This window comes from Vanessa tameamea, chromosome 16 (genome assembly GCF_037043105.1).
Source record: "Vanessa tameamea isolate UH-Manoa-2023 chromosome 16, ilVanTame1 primary haplotype, whole genome shotgun sequence".
Classification (NCBI taxonomy): Eukaryota; Metazoa; Arthropoda; class Insecta; order Lepidoptera; family Nymphalidae; genus Vanessa; species Vanessa tameamea.
Window position 1 is genome coordinate 1,799,867 of NC_087324.1, and position 18,759 is coordinate 1,818,625.

General features: G+C 34.2%; 1 protein-coding gene across 2 annotated transcripts in view; it reads left to right on the top strand.

Moving 5' to 3' along the window:
* LOC113395767 (mitochondrial cardiolipin hydrolase-like) overlaps positions 1-14,764 on the top strand; it is a 125,180-nt gene extending 110,416 nt beyond the window's left edge. For both annotated transcript variants that reach the window (XR_010309380.1, XM_026633444.2), the window contains 2 exons: positions 3,100-3,146; positions 13,804-14,764. The gene's annotated coding sequence lies outside the window, so the exon portion shown is untranslated. The remainder of the gene's footprint in view (positions 1-3,099; positions 3,147-13,803) is intronic.
* Positions 14,765-18,759: the final 3,995 nt, after the last annotated feature.

An 18,759-nucleotide genomic window follows, 5' to 3' on the forward strand; every position in this document is an offset into this window, starting at 1 on the left:
GGTCGTCACAGCATAACGCCATCAATTGTAACAATTTGTCTCTCGTCAATGACAATGAAGTGATTCGATAATTTCCTAAACTACTATAATGTCCTCCCGTCATTACCGCCATCGCGGCACCGTGACGGTAAGTGCCTAACCACAGGTTTCTGTGTCAATAGCTGTCATAGCATCCTATGGACAGCCCTGGCGCTTGCTAGTACACAGTTGACGGCAATTTTCCGTACAAAAGGTGTAATTGCTCGAATGGTCATGAATTTATTTGTAAATGCGTGAGTTTTGAAAGGAGATGCGCGACGAAGGAATACGTGTTTTTTTTTTGTTTGAGACGTCATTTTAGTTATACTATACTATTTAGGCATATCTGTTGTCTGATTGGTTACTTCATGTTATTGCTCATAGCCATGTTTCAGTTGGTAGAAACTTAAATAAAGATTGCGGGTTCGAACCCGGGCAAGCATCGCTGAATTTTCATGTGCCTAATTTGTTTATGCGTGAGTAAGTCCGCATGTGTCCGATGATAATCTTCTACACGTTTATCCACCAACCCATACTGGAAGAGTGTTTTTGTATAAGCCGTTTCTGAAAAGGAGTTGTTTTCCAAATATGAGTTCGTAGAGAATACTAGCTCATCCAAAAGTGTGTAAAAGTAGAAATACAACGTATGAAGCATACATCTTAATGTATGTTTTACATAATCCTTTCTCCTTTTTCTTTTAGAAAGTCCTTTAAAAAACTTTTCACGTATTTAAATGTATTAACCACAATTGCATGCCGTATTATACATCTGACTTTTATAAACATACATACATACATATAACAATAATGTTGTTGTACAAGTACCGAAAATGGTATATACTGTAACACAATCTTATCTTCCTTAAAACTTGAAAATTTCTTATTTTAGTGTAAAGTTTTAAATATATTCTTAGTTTCCTAGAGATGTCATTTAATAACATTTTTTATTTATTTTCGTTTTCTTTAATATTCTAAGCTTCAATTTTATTAATATCACCTCACGTTTTGTTGCAGAGGATCTACGTGTTCCACTGTAATCTTTTTATCAGTTCCGAGCCGTTCGTCAGCGTTCCCTGCGCCAATCTGACTAATGATAGCGTATCGTTATCGGCGCGGGCGCCTCACGCGACGTTTTGCGCAACTCGATTGTTGAATCTATGCCGGTGTTTGTTTAGCTCCATGAAATTTGAAAAATTATACCTCTATGGCCTAAATAACGTATCAGTAACGTTATGTCATACGTGCAGTATAATTGTATCGATGATAAAAATGGAGCTTATATCGGACTAATGCAAAAATATGTCATTAACCTTCAACGCGTATGTTTGAAACGATAAGAGATTAAAAAATAAATAAGAAGATAACATATAAATAAGTATATAAACTAAATCCTATACATGCGATGTACGTTTAAATAAATTCCATATGTAAACGAAAACTTCAGCGACGCAGTCGTCTTAATTAAACTACAGGCAACAATACGTAACTCAATAGTTTAGTTGAGTGCAAAACAATTGACAAACAGACACCGTTACTGAAACAAGAGAATCGATACAAGCCGGCAACTGTCTCGCGACTGCATTACTGCAGCGCTAAAGTTAATCGCTAACGTTTCAACTCTATAAATAGTAACGTCTGACGCGGTAGACAGCTCAGCTATAGCCGGATGCGGTGCCTAACGTCCCATATACAAGACATTCCACTCAATAGTCGACTCTAATATTAACTGCATCGAGTTCAAATTGCATGGCTACGTAAAGTGCAACAAAGTTTGACTTGTAATACTACGGGATAAGGTAGTATTTACGCTGGTCACAGCGTACGTTCGATATAGGTCGGAAAATAAAGCGCCATTTATAGTACTCTGCCGTACTATCGTAGTACTGCGGCGGTGTGCGTGTGTATCCTCAATGACTGTGTTTTGCAATGCAGTTTTCTCGCGTGTGTGGGTGCGATGTAGTTATGTTTAATGAATGGAATTACGCTTGTGTTCGTGCCTCGGGTCGGGCTTATTGATTTCTCTGAGATAGGTTTTAGCATATTTTTAGTTCCAGACCGAGTCGAGACGCGCAGCGTGCGCTGTCGATGCAAATCTCATCTTGAATTTTAATTTCGTACTTTCTCTTACATCATTTTCTGAGTGCACTCGAGAATTTTTTCACGTTAATTTTTCAAATCTCGAATGTATTAATGATTCGTTGGCATTTTTAATTGTCGATATTAGATTCGTATTAAGTTAAAATGTACTCTGCTGGAAAGTTTTGGTTTTTAAAATGTACATTGTTCGGTAGTTTTAATAGATATAATATTACAGGTTGCATTGTTCATAAATTGTATATATAATAATTGAGTTGATTAATAGCCTGCGTTAAAATCACTCTTAATGTTTTAGCAGATGACGCATCAAACTTTGTTTATATTGTAAGTGTTGTATTGTCGCGAACATGCTTGCAGTTTGTCTAATTAACTCATATGTAAGATCTTATTTTTCCTGCCTGGTGTCCCAAACAATTTGGGCTTGGCGCAGCATGCCTTTTCCTCCCATTCTCCTCTGTTATTCGTTATGTGATCGTTTACATCCATCTCTCTCAAATCCCTCCTCACACATCCATCTTATTTCGTCTTCCCCTCCCACCTCCATCCCTCTACGTTCATGCTCATCACACTTCTAGTTGCGTTCCTAATATATGACTCTTATATAGGATATCGAAGCCTGTCATCTTTATTATACCTACGATTACGTCATCCCAGCCGTACTTGAGTTTACTTGAATTTGAATGGAGCATGAATGAAGTATTTTAAAATTAATTACAGCTATTTGAGTAACAAAATAAATTATCGATGAAAGGTTATACTTTCATTCGAGTTACTACCCTAGAAGATTTTTTTCAATTTACAATACAGTTTCACGAATTAAAACTAAAGTAGTATCGTGTCAAAATTTTCATGTCACAAACATCAAGCGCGCTCGCGGTAACTAGCCTACTCTAAATCTGTGGATACGCGCTATATATCTCACTGTAAACGTGTCTTTAACGATGTATCGATATTTGTTATTTATAATTTATATTTCCTTTACAGATACACGAATGCAGTTATGTCGCTGCATAGAACCACTTTCAGCAATGGTGGGTGATATTTTATAATATATAACGATTCGTATTACATTTATATAAATGTAAAATTTTGATATCCGAGGTGCATTTTAGTCGATGATTACGGACTCAAATCCAGGCATGCACCGCTGAATTTTCACGTGCTTAATTTGAATTTATAATTCATCTCGTGGTCGGCCATGAAGGAAAATATCTTTAGGAAACCTGGCTGAGTCTAGTTTCAATTTCTAAGCCCAGCAGAGGGTCGTTTCCAGGCTTGGCTTACTTTACATTAGTGTTATTACGTAAAGACAAACACTTAAATGTATGATGGTGATATATGAAATTGCACTAAGGATGTCACACTAAACAGTGTCCTAGATGTGCTAGCGATTCAAAGGATTTTTATTGAACGGTAAAATAGATGAACATCTAACGATACAATACAATACAAGTCTATTCATTGTACATAAACAACATTTTCTACCAACAATCTCTTCCAGACAACCTTCGGATAGAGGACGTTGATGTTAGCAGGTGTACGGATGTTAAATTAATCTTCGTCCCATCATAAACATTGTATTAATCATTCAATTGTATTAAGATTGTCGAATCTTATAATAATAAAAAATATGAATACGATAATATTGTTCAATATTTTACTTCAGAATTCGATATCGTTTGGAATAAGTTGCATTTTCAAAATCTGAGACACCTCCAAGCTGCAGCTCAAGCTATACGAACATAAGACTTCTTCGTAGAGGCTTGGTCGTACAAGTTTAGCTGCATCTTTGCGATAAGTTTTAATGTTTCATCGAGAAACTGAGTGATATTTATCTATACATATTATAAAATTGGAGTGTCTGTAATTGTAAACTGTAATATTAAAATAACCGCTTTTTACTAAATGCATATGTATGTATACACGGTACGTATACCAAAATATTTTTTTTCAATTTTTCTCTGTCTGTTCTGGCACGGCATCTCTGGAACGACTGGACCGATTTTGCCGGGACTTTCACTGGCAGATAGATCTTGTAATAAGAAGTAACTTGGGCTCCAACAATAACTTTTTTTGTTAAATTCAAACGCGAATGAAGTCGCGGCCACAGCCAGTTATATATATTTAACGTAACAATATTAAAATAAACACCCTATATTTATTTTAAGAGTGAGCCAGTGTAGCTAAATGCACGAGGGACATAACATCTTAGTTTACAAGGTCGGTGGCGCATTGGCGATGAAAGGAATGGTTACTAAACTCTATGGGCAGTGGTGACCATCTACCATCAGATGACTCATATAACTGTACACAAATATATGACATAACAAACATATAAATATAAGTATATTATGTCAACTCCGCGTTGGCAACAACTCACAGGCATACCTGATTCATAATTCACTTTATAATCTCCTAATAGCTTATGAATTTTTTTTATCGATGTTTTATATAATATGATATATTACTTTATATAAAGTATATGTCACAGTTTATTATACTAATAATTATCGTTCGATAATCGTTAAGATAAAGGGGCCTGTCACAACCGATTATAGTGACGATTCCCAGTCCGTATCTAAATGCGAGGCATATTAAAGCCGTTGTCCGAACCGACTGGCTGTAAATTGTAAGGCATAGGGAATTTAAATTTAGAAGAGACCTTCATTTAGTAATGTTAACGCTCTCTAGATAAAAAAACGTAGATATTTACAAAAAATACAGTAATCGAATTTATACCCAGATTGATGTTCTGTGTCGTGTCACACACGTGTCTGCAAAAATTTTCTAGCTTAAAAAAAATGTTTACATAATTCACTTCTTGCAGTTGCAATTTATATCTTATATATAATGTGAAGCGTAAGAAACGGTTCACGGTTGCCAACTTTACTTGTTTTTCAAATTTCAATACAACGTCATCGGATCCAGGATTTTGACCCATGACTCAGAATCGGTATCCTTATAACCGAGCCGCTAGACCATTAAAGCGTTTGAACTTTAGATGCAGAAAACAGAAAATCAAATAACTTATTAATTTTGTTTCCTCGTAAAGTCAATAAAATTTGTATTCGTAAATGATGTACAACCTCATTAAAGCAACATTTGATAATGTATTATTTTTATTTTTTCCGCGAAAGCTGAACGAAAATGCCGTTTATAAAATCGATTTCAACCTTTTTCGGAATTATAATCTGTATAACCAATCTACTGTCGATTCGAATCAAATTTAAAATCAATCAAATCAACGAACGTACAGACAGTCGTTTAAAAGTATCTCGAAACGTTTATTCGTAACGTACAAAGTATCGTTATGTACAGACGAATACTATCACGCTTTGTGCATATCATTTCATGGAAACCAACACCCATACACGATGTCATCCGTCCGTCACGTTCACGTTTCCCAAGGTTTTCAGAGCCGGAGAGTGGTTCAATAAACTCAAAACTCGACTAACTACTGTTAATTTGTTATTGCTATTGCAATCGCTGAAATTAAAAAAAAAACATGTACTACCTCGTGTGTTTCCAGTGTCACAATATAGATATATATTATTTTGAATTGATTTAGTAAGGAGATTGAATTAAAAACGGGTTCATTTCGATAGTAGGAAAGTAGGTATGTTTCAAATGACTTTAAGTGTAAGCTGTGTGTTAATTTAACCATTCATTCTTTCGTTCATTCACCATCACGCTACCCACCGGGTGGGTAACGTTTGAGGAAATGCTAAGAAATTATATAAATTGACATATTAAAAGTAATAAAACACTTTTCAATTTAATATGTTTATATGTTTTTTAATATAAATAACTGTAATAGTTTTATAAATAAAAATAATATTTGTTTTAAAATTTTATAGTAGATCTTAGTAATGATAAGGCTGTCGACAAAACAATTACATATCCTGTTTAAAAAAAAATGGTTTATTATTTGTGCGCTGAATATCTTCTAAGAATATTTAAAATGAGACAAAGTAATTTTACAAAGGAAAGCTTTTAAGAGATTTCTTAGATAGAGCGTGACAGATTACAATTAAATAACTTTTCTCTTACTTTATATTACAGTAAATTACAAAACAGAATATGAGCAATTGCAGTTGTATCATCTGTGGCGCTAATTAATTATTAAATAATTTATTTTTTAAAAAATAGTTTTCTTCTTTATTAAAAAAAAATTACGTTATTTTCCTTATAAAATAATAGGCAACCCTAGCGGACGTTTGATAAAAAATAGACATAAAAGTTGTAATTTAGTTAATTATTCATGTTTTTAATATAATAAAAGTACATATCAGACACATTATAAAATTACAGAAAGGCTGTTAAAAAAGTATATTAGTTCCGTAAAATTTGTACATCGCCCTTCAACATAAGTTACTATTCCGTCAGCCATTTTATTAATATATTTTTTTAATATTATAAATATTATTTTGTATAAAACGTAGTGTATAATAGTTAGAGTAACAGCCTGTAAACCTGGTTCTGCCTCGTGATGTGAAGGTTCCAGGTTCAATCCAGTTCGCTCATACTCTCTCGTGGTATTATTTTATTTAGAGAAGAAAATTTTTACATTATAAAGTTTTTAAAAATCAACTTGTCTTGTCTGTTAATTATTAATGAAAAAGTCACACGAACAAGCTATATTTCTATTTTGTTTAACTTATTGAATACTTAGACAAAATAATCTTATTTCTTTTTCTATAAGTACCTGGACTATCAACTATATATTTTCCTAGTTGAATGGAAAATGTATATAAAATTCACCGACAGTATATATATCTTTGGTTGCAATTGAATTTCTTCAATTAAAAATCTAATTAATATTACTGACCTTGATCCAGGAATTTAATCAGGGACCTCGGGAATTGTCTTATAACCTAACAACACCATCAAGGCTGTAAATATATTTAAATTTTTCATTAAGCAGATACTCCCTAAGTACATATAATAAAACAATTGCGTCACACAATGAAGTTTTAAGAACAAACTCATGGAATTTGTTCAGCTTAAGTGTAACTGTGTCACACGGTCGCGATTTCTATACATCAATTAAAGTTGATTTCGTAATGACGTCAATAATTCGATTAACAGATGTTCTATTATCATGAAACATTTTGTTTAATTTGTAAAGTGGTTATTCTATTATATTGTGTTTCTGAAATTAATATTTATATATTTTTTTTATAATCGTCTCGCATTTTGGGTATTGCGTCTGACATATGAAGACGTGACCTAAATGGAGTTTAATTTCGGGTTACGATTAAGTTAGATTAGAAACATTAACTAATTAGACAGCCACTGGGTCGGGTATGACTCTGGCCATTTAGGTCTAATGGATTAACGCTGTATCCAAGGCTACTGAGGTCGGGCAGTCGGAAAGAACCCCACTCTTTAAGTTAGGTTCGGACCAAGCGATTCCCCGGCGTTCTGTAGACGGAGAGAGCGCCGCTGGTTCTTACTAGGTATTCTGGTATATGGTGTCGGAGAGTTCCACATTTGATTCTATTGAGATGTTAACTAAGTTTAATTGTAACTGTGTATTACTGTATTGTTACATGTAACATAATGTAAGGAACTGCTTTAGATTATGTTGCATATACATTATGTTGAAATTATTTTATACGGCAGAGCTGCAGGCAACGGAAAATTTAGATAATTTGAATCGTAAAAATGAAAGTTTCAAGCAAGCAATGCTTTTAAATTTATCACGTGACATGTTATAAATTTGAGAGTGCATTGATACTGATTTGAGACATGCACACATCCGTTATGAATGTCAAACGTCTGGTACAAATATTTACATAATTAATTGCACCACAACCAGACGCATTCAAAGCTCACATTTGAAATATTAAATTAATTCATATTTGGCAATACTGTATTGATATACGAAATGTATCAGGCGAGAGATGATGTTTCAAGATACGTTAAGACATTTCTCGGAATGTTAGATATATTTTTAATGATTACGTTTTACTTTTAATAGCATATTCTATTTTAATAGTCTTATCTCTTAACCCGAATAGAGAGTAAGTGCTAATTAGCAAAACTAAAAATCAATATCACAGCATCAATAAAAATAATTTCGATATATTTAAAATATATTTCTTATTGAAACGAGATTTAAGCAAAGAGTAATAATAATTATATATAATAAAATTTGTAAAACAAAAAATATAATAACATTATTATAAAAGTATGTAATCCTTAAAGAGCTGTACGAGAAAGTTCTCCCAGACAATATTAAGTTCGACGAAAAATATTGCTACATAAACATTTAAAGATTCAGGTGGCATAACTATCTTTCATATACAAAACTCATTAAGAACTCGTACGGATATATACTAATATTTTAAAGCAGATACGTCTATTATTTGCTCCATACAATAATCCATACGTTTATTGCAAAATGCAATAGTAACTCTTTCTGTCTACTTATCTTTCTATTAGTCTTTCACGACAAAACCACTGAATCATTCATCAACTTGACGAATTTTGGTATAAAGCAAGCCTCAAATGACAGGCTTTTTATACCTAAACCCTGACGACCAACGCATAAAACGCGAGCGAAGCCGCGGCCGACAGTGAATACATTAAGATAATGTCGTAAATATCGAAATATCTAAATATTTTAGAAAAATATATGTATCAATACGTTGAGCACAAAGCATAAGCAACATACTGTTTCTTTCCGCGTCTGTAGACAGCGTTACAGTTTAATAGTCCTATTAACGCCGAATATTGAGGCCAGCGAGTTTTATAATCATCGGAAACGCCAGAAAAAGGGACATTCTTGGCAATAGTCCCTACGCAATAATATAACTACAAGCATGCTTTATGATAAAAACGTCGTCATGATAGACCGTGGAAGTTTGGCACTTAAGCTAATTGGATATAGACCACCAAGAACCAAACGAAAATGCTTACCGATTATAACCTCTATAGCGATAGTCGTAGAGTCCAACGCTTCACACGTTGACTACTGTAAAACTGTAGGTCATTTAATACCGGTGGGATTAAAAATTGGGGTGAATCGTAGATATCTCGGGGCGTGGGCCAAATCGAGGCCGTGACGAAACTGATTGATAACGTCTGCTATGTTTATTTTGAGAACCGGTTCGACGTTGTTGCTATGCCAACTATATCTTACTTTGTTTGTTCTTGGATTTCTTTTTATAATTTAACGCCTATTACATGTGATCAAATGAACTTCTTGAAGTGAAGTTCGATCATTATTATGCGAGTCGCTTCATTCGAAGATACAATTAACTAAGTAGTCCTTTTAACTCAAAGGCATTGTCCGCACGTTTAGAGAATCGATTCATAATCGACCTCTTTTTATTTTTATTTTTTATAGCTTATTTTTTCATGACGTACTGTCACTTGTCACTTCATTCGTGTTTAGAGATTTACCATAAAAGGTTTTTAGTCTGGCCGCGGGTGGGTGGGAACATTGAATCTTCGAATAAAGCGACTCATATAATAATGATCGAACTTCACTTCAAGAAGTTCATTTGATCACATATTATATGTTCGTCGCTTCATTCGAAGATACAATTAACTAAGTAGTTGTTCAGAGATGGTTATTATGAATAATGTTTTATGTAGCCGTCTCAATAAAATATTCATATAACAAATAAAAAAATTATTCTTCACACATTCATGGATTATTCATATGTATTACATTTATATAATTAATAATCATTATCAATTCCACAAACGGAACGTGCGAATGTTCCATCGTTTATTATGGGTCGGTTATAAAACCGAGCAAACGACAAAGATGATCTAGTCCAGCCCGCTGTCTTTCTAATAGTGCCAATGCAGACTCCTGCTGATGCTGCTGCCGCGGTGGAGGCGTGACGAGTACTGTGTGCACTGAACACAGATACGTCAATGCCACTCTCCGCTAGAGTCTGCTTGATCCACCTACTTATTGTTTGAGAAGATACTGTTTTGTGAGGTTTCTTACAGCTCAATAACAGTCTATCCGTGTTTTATCTCATCTCTGATGTTACTTGAAGTTGCTGATGTCTTTATTATGTCAGATATTGTGATCTTTATACCAGAGGGAGTCTTATTGATATTGGCCACTTTGATAAGTGATAAAGTTCGGACTCGGTGAGAAGTACATACGGCTAATAAGATCGTCAATTTTTTTTTGTTAATTTGTCTAGATCTAGGTCATTATTAGGGTACCAAGTGGAGACAGTGTCGAGTACCAGCTTTGGATCCCATGTTGTGGTGTATTTAGGTCGAGATGGCTTTTGTCTATAAATCGCTTTTAATAAACGCTCGTCGGATCCGACCGATTTCCGAGAAGTAATGATAGTGCAGATCGATGATTATTAATGGTACCATATGATGCACCCTCGTTAAAAATTTTAAATAAAAATGTAATTACTGCTGACAATGATGCTGCAAAAATACTAACCGAATTTTTTGAACAAAATGACTACCACAATTTATTAGTGGCTGACTATTGTTTCATGTCTGAAATTGAGGCTACCATTAAATCTAATGCTATTTTGGGGGTTCCTTATCTATTAAATGCTTCCCTGAGAGCGTCGCGGACCCCAGAGAAAGGCTGCGGTGGAGTCGGTGCCACGAACTGAAATTTGAACATAAAAGATCTTTACTAGGTTCGAAAATCATAATATCTGATATAATCATTCTTTTTAGAAGGGGAAAACAAAGTTTGTCCAGGCGAATACGGAAACACCAGAATACCCATAGCTTTGTTAGTAATAACTTTTCTCAAGCATTTAAGAATAAGAGCAAACGGTGGAAATGTTCCTGCATATACCTTTATTGTTGAGCCATCGCATGTGGCTGCTTGCCCTGCGTAGGCGGCTTGTGTTGTGCAGGGCCCGTTGATTGGTATTTCCGACTCGATAAAACACCTCGGCCCCCCCTGTTCGATGAAAAACGAGGGGGGCTTTCCAGTTTCCCTGGGGACGTGAGCGACTTGTCGATGCTTGATAATTGACAGGTGAGGACGTAGACAAAGATTTCAAGTTTGTAGGAGGCTTCTTTATTAGGAATCCCTGCTTTTCAATCGCTTTTGATAATTTAATTTTTTCGTAAAGTTTATTTCCAAATAGCATGTCATCGCGATCCATATCTGGCATTATATTTAAAAAGGCCTTGTCTAAGCTTGGTGTAATAAGCTTTTTTCTTGCCTCGGTCTCAGTGTGATGTAAATCACATAATATGCGACAGCTATCGCTTAGAAATTTTATGGCTTGAAGCCTAGCTTTGCCTTCATCTAATAGTAATTCTAAACCTTTGTTAAGTGCAGCTATACTTATGCCTAATTGTTGCTGAACCCTTTCTATCTTTTTATCCCGGTTACGGGTAGGTTCAGCTATGGCAGCCAAAATTTCTGGATTTAATGTTGGTGCCTGCAGTAGCGAACAGTTATCGAGTATCGTGTATTCTTTTATAAGTTTTCCTTTGGTATCTCTATTAAGGCTCTTTTTTAAAATAGGCAACCGAAGTTTCGAAAGCTTTTCATGTATGCTTGGCCCGAATTATGGAGGTTCTTCAGCAAATTCGCCCGGGGCGCAAAGAAATGGTAACGAAGTTAACTCTTCACTACCCGCGACATTTTCCTCTAAGTAATTCTCCCTATCAATGTTGTGTTGTGATTCTCGTGTAAGCTCGCCATAATCGTTGTTTGAAAAAATCAGACAAAGAGAAATATTATTGAGGGAAGCCGGAGAACATTAATCGATTTATAAAAATAATTCGAATTCTACACCACAGTGTGAGCATAAAAATTCCCATCATGAGGATACCCGATCAAACTCTGGCATTATATGGCATGTAAGTATTAGTTTTGTAATAATAAATTGTCTTCGTGAGGATACACGAGCCACCTCCCAGCATCATATGGGTTGTATAAAGTATATACAAAGAAATTGCCTTCGTGAGGATACATGATCCACCTCTGGCATTATATGGTAGATAGGTGTTATTTATATAACAATAAATTGCCTTCGTGAGGATACACGATCCACCTCCCAGCATCACATGGGTTGTATAAAGTATATACAAAGAAATTGCCTTCGTGAGGATACATGATCCACCTCCCAGCATTATATACTTAACCCAATAGTATTGAGAATGCATACTCGACTTTGTACGATTTTTTGACAATCACTAAATACCCAACATGGGTTAACAACCCACGGTTAACCTCTACGGATTCAAAATTGCCTTTGTGTTGACACACGGTCATCCTCTAGGCGTGATCATCTAGTATTTTAATAACTGATATCAATGGATAATGGCTTAAAAAATACTAACCGGATTGATCGGAATTTGATGTTGAGTACACAATCCGATTGCGTTTGCGTTGTTTTTCTTCAAGTTTTCGGACCTTGCGTCGGTAACGACTAATCTTTTCATCATTTCTTCGTTTTGTCATGATGGAGATAACAAATTTTTAATAAGTTTCCTAGGTCCGTGCGAACGTTGCCTCGCTCGGAAAAAGAATGAAGTGACAAGTGACAGTACGACATGAAAATATAAGCTATAAAAAATAAAAAGAGGTCGATTATGAATCGATTCTCTAAACGTGCGGATAATTCCTGTGAGTTAAAAGGACTACTTAGTTAATAGTATCTTCGAATGAAGCGACGAACATATAATTTAATAGAGACGTCTTTAGTTGCTCGGCTGTCAAATCGGATTCATTTCGAGCAGACTTTCGATTAAAAATCGTTTTATTGACTATTGTTTATTTGATTTTTTTGTTGAATTCGATTTGATATATTAGTTTATTTATCCGTTTTTTTTGTTACGGTCACGGTTTTTGTATGTAACTTCAGAGTATAAGACAAATAGTTCGAATTTCTACTTTTTTTACATATATATAACTATCTCTCATACAATATTTTAAAACTTCTAAAACAAAATACCTTCTTACTTCCCTAAGGAATCTCCTTAGATTCATATATTTGCTGTCAAATTATAATTAATAGTTCAAGAATCGTATCAAAGAACACTCGGGGCTATTAAGGGTATTACTCTTGAACTTACAATATATGGTTCATTATTTAATAATTTCCGCACTCGTCGAGCTGCAGACCTCGAAACTGCAATATCATACTCGATGTATTAATTTCTGTCGTCCCCCTTTCTTTAACTTTGTTGTCAAATTTGACACGGCGTTATGGTATGATTATATTTAAGGGACGAAACCTAAGGTTTCGGTGCATTATTTGCAAAGTTGACAATAGCTCTTAGATTGACTCCAATTGCAAAATCATCTATCATCTATCATCATCATCATCATCAGTTAATCTTTAAAAGTCCGTTGATTTACTTAATACAGTAGCCGATGGATCTGTACAAATAGTTATATTGAAGTGGCTTACTCTGTGTTCAAACTATTACAGTTTTTTTAAGTTATTATATTTGTTTGGGATAATCTTTAAAACGTTGAATCTATCGAAACATAACTGTAACAACTTAAATTTTACGTGTATATTTATTCCATATATAATATAAAACCTCGGGTCCCTCCGTGGTTATATAATAGTATTATGTATTTTCCGTTGAATTCATTTAATTTTCTATTGTAATTTATAATGAGATTATATGTTTTTATGATTTGTACTGTGTTTTTGGTTGATAGATTAAACGAATATTGTACTTATTTATGTTTTTTTTTCCTTGTTTCAGATACAACACGCCGCTTCCGATGCAGATAATTCAAGGCTCTCCGTTCTGTCACTTCCACCACGTTCAATAAGTATCAGTCTGTTCTTTGTGTTACAATGAAATTGTTTTTTGTTTTTGTTTTATATTTCATTTTATCTGTTACATCTGGAACAGTAGGAGACTTGCAGTCAACGCTGATCCCAAGCACCTCTTTGTAAATTTTATCTCGTCGATACTACGTGATAGTGTTTGACTGCAATTTCATTATTCGTTCCCGGGGATAAGGATTGATTTGTAGAGTAGAGATCTTGACTACTATATTCTGTTTTTGTTATAGTAGATAAAGGCCTCGGAGGAAATAGGAAGAATGCTTCACTGTTCTCTAAGTTCGTTGACTTATATTTTTGATTTATATATATTTCTTGTCATTTTTCCTTTTTCCGTCGCGGCCCGCTTATACGTCATAAGTTCTTGTATTGTATAAATTGTTTTGAATATTGACTAACAAATACTAAAAATTCTAACGCATGACTTTTTTTTTTACATATCAACTCGCGAGTCTGCATGACGTTAAAATTTTTAATTAATAATCGTTCTGTTTTATTTCCGTTGAGTAGACATATCGTTACGCTGACATGTTTTTTTTTTAATGTTATTATTAAATTATTGTAATAATATGATTATGAAATGTTTACTTCAACAATTTACTTTTCGAAAACGACTTGCTTTACCATGCTAATCGTATATTGTCGTCCGCCGCTTCGTATAACTTGATTTTAGGTTATATGCGATCAATGCTTAAATTCGAGTTTAAGTTAGTGCATGGCAATACCCGGGGTTGCATTCAAATTTTTTAAAACGAAAAATTCTGATTATGCAATCTGTTAATTTCGAAATAATATCATAATGATGTGAATTGTAATTGTTTTTACTTTGTATGATTTAAATCGTATTTCAATAAACATTTGCTTAATCGAGAAAACTGTGTTTCATTAAGCTCCCACCACACATGCGATGTAAAATTTTCTCACAGTGGATTCGCACGTCTTATAAATGTTGAATAGATCGTTTGGAGGTCGGTCATAAAGTCATTTTCCAATTAATTCAATGTCATCAGGACAACCCGACCTTTGCTCTAAACCGGCTGAGGAGTCTGATCAGTATAATCATGCAATAATGCATCTTATTGTTTAAAAGTTAAACGCTTAATTCGCATGTCTGTAATGGCAATACAGTGTAGACATTTGGCAAATTTGATCAGCTGGTGCCAATGAATTGAACCAAATACTACAACGTGTCTGTTATATTTTTAACGATAGTGTTCATTTTCTAGATCATTTATTCTTGTCTTATATGGGCCAGTCTGTTGTGTGTCAGTGGGTCATAGCTGATTTAAGTGTGTGTGTGAGCAAATATTTGTTCGAGGTATATAGATGAGTCGCGGTTGCTACGCCATTTAACTATTTCAAGGTTATAGTTTCGTGCATGAGATGTTACGCAATAATATTTTAATTAAACTCTTTGTATTCAAATAATAAATAAACGTGCCGAAATCAACTGTTGCTATAGGAACTGTGTATGGAAACAAATGATAGCATTTCAAACATTTGAACCACGATAAATAACCATAAGGCATTAATTATGAATCGCTATTACAGATGATCAAAAATTCATTCCACTAACATTAACACAGCAGATGACTTTTGCACCAAACTAATTGCCTTTATGAATAACTAATTGTCGCTCGCGGCATCGCTCAAGTTTTAAGGGTTGATAAGGCATAAAAAATGCCCTTGTCTTTCCTTGGAGTTCCAGCTTTCTTCGATACCGAATTTAATGAAATTCGTTTCAGTGGTTCGGCCGTAAAAGACAAACAGAGAGAGTTACTATCGCATTTAAAAATATAATTTAAGTAAATAATATAAATGCCTTTATAATATAATTATGGTTAATAAAACAAAATAATTAGAAATAAATTTTACAAAACTAGCCACATCTTTCTCAACCAAATAGGTTTAATGGTTGAGAAATAAATTTAACAAGAGACAAGGTCTCCGCGACCTAGAAGGTCTTAACACAGATACGTGAAATGGGAATAAACCATTGACAGTTGAAAATATGCGAATTCATTCATACCAGTATGTGTACATTAGGAACGTTAGTTTCACGTGAAGTAAACCTGGAACATCTCTGATTTAGATCACGATTCAACGCGCCGAGTTTCTTTTGGTTCTTCTCAGCTCAGGTTATTTTATTTTCCGAACCAGTAATCTACAGATAATCAAGGAGAAGTAATGCTTCTATATTTAATAAAGGATTTGATTTGATAATGAGTTAATTATGCATCTAGGCTTTGTGCAAGCCCGACTGGATAATACCACCCACTTATCAGATATTCACCGCCAAACAGCAATATTTAGTTCCGGTAGTTCTGTTCCGGTTTATAGGGTGATTGAGTTAGTGCAACTACAGGCGCAAGAGACAGTTCCAAAGGTTACTGGCGCATTGATGATGATGGAATGGTGAATATTTCCTTCGAATTATGATTCGATCTTTTCTGATTGATTTCGGTCACGGCGAGATATCATAGTGTTTTGTCTATACCCTTAGACTCATAATACGAATGGTATTTTGAAAATACAAGAGAGAATTCAGGGGCAGGAACAATTCGCCGAAGTCCAAACTTGAGAGTGTAAGAATTCCAGAATGTCAGAATCTGCCTTACAAGCTAGCCACTAAACAAAAGAGTAACATTGTACAGCAGTTGTATTGTAACACATTGCCATCTTACGAATGTCAAAATTCCGATGACAGAAAGTGACAAGTCCGTATATAACCAATAACCCGCTTTACTTAAAACAAGATCATGAAATTGTCATTTCAATAGTCTAAATTATAAAGCAAAGGCCAGGTACTTTTATAATAATATTATATACTCTAACTGCATCTCCTGGTATAAGTTTTACGTATTAAACATATAAGTAGACGTAAGTAAATAATACCAAAAATATTTTTTATTCGTCTAGATATCGTTCTGTAAGAATAAATAAATACATACTATTGATGCACTTTTGAACGCGTCCAATTAATGAGCAATCTTAACGAAGTATATCTCGCGTTACGGCAAGTGAAAATTAATTCCCCACTGCTAATCTGTCTGCCGTCCAAGGCTTATCAAATGCGATCTAGCCGGTCGTTCACTCGTGATCATATATTTGCTTCTCTTTTTGTTTTTTTTTTTCAATGAACTGCTTACATAAACTTTTTTTAGGTTACGAATAATTAATATCTAATCTATGACGGACGGAAATTTTCATTGTCTTATTAACATTCAATGGAGTTATTTTTAACTTAAAGGGACCGGCCTAATTGGGGCATTGACATCGTGATTGAAGCGATTCTTATGTGCACGTAGTTTCGGTCACATACTTTTTAATTCGAATAATTAACAATTAGACATTTCTTTAATTTAGTTTTTTTAACTTTTTTTTTTTGAGGTATGACGCGAAGACCTACACGAAGAAAGAAAGTCAAATATATAATTGTAAGATCTATATGAATCTTGAGTCAGAATTAATGTTTCAAATATTACAATTAAATTATGATATTTGTTAAACTATCGAAGAGAATGTTCACAAAGTATCTTATACTATAATTAACAAAAAAAAAAAACAACTACAAACTATGTGTTTATTTATTTATTAATTATTTTATTATAATTTATTTTAGTAAGACTTATGAGCTCATTGACGCTGGGTCGTACGACATTACGTACGTACATTTTACACTAGGTGAGTGACCCAGTGTAAAGTGTCATCAACTTGCGACTGTGCTTGACATTATGAAATTTCCTTTTATGGGTTTGATTCCATTTGATATATGTACCTATATTTTAAGAAATACGTACTACATCTACATCTGTCCGTCAGTTCGTGGTGGTCTTCAAGTGGATATGTCCTAAAACATGCAGGCTATGTTTTCTGACTATATGCAATCGGTGCTCATTTGCATAATTCAGAGCAACCAAAGCCTTAAATTCATCAAATTAGTAAGGATCAAATACTTTAACCAAATATGTTTTTAAAGGCATTTGAAGATGTAGAACATTTTATTTAAAATATTTTATCTAATGATCCAGAAACGCTATAAGACTTCTCTTCATTTTACAATATTCTATTCCGTTTTCTTGTACGCATTAGTAAGAGATAGCGATATTTTGGTTCTGTCTAATTTGACATTATGTAGGAGGATCACCATAGCCAATTTAACATACGATATCAATTAAATGGCTCACTTGTCATGTCAGCCAAGAGAAAAGGCGATCGGTGAGGTCGAGATAACAAAATCCATTAAATTAAACCCAGGTAATGGTAGGAATTACTACGTAAACTCTTTAACTTATAGACACACTAGCTGAGCCACGTGACTTCGTCTGCGTTAAAGTTACTACGACGAAGCGACAAGGAGACAGTCAGAGATACTTTCGAATTTCCAATAAGTACATTTAACTTTAAGGTTCTTTTGGTTAGCGGCACTTTTTTTTACCCATAATAGGCTAGCGTTTCTCCGTTGTCTTGCTTGATGTTAAGCATCAACATCGTCTACGATGTAGCAGAAAACAGTGAACTCATGATTTGAAGGCACCGACGTTGTACCTGTCGGAAACACAGACTCAGACAAGACTTTTTTTACAATATGTAAAAATATATCATTTCTAAGAAGGCGGTTAATCCTTTTAATTAATGATGAACGATAGAAACTTGCCTGTGAATGATTTCTAATAAAATTCTATCGGCACTAGAGTTTTAATCGCAGGAAATAAACTTTTATTACCTGCTCGAATTCATGCAAGCAATCTTGCCATAATAAATGTTCGATACAGATTCTGTGCCTTATCTAACTATAACACTTCGTTTCATAGCGTGGAATGTTTCCCTCAGCTCCCTGTTTAACGCAAGCCACATAATCTCGCACACA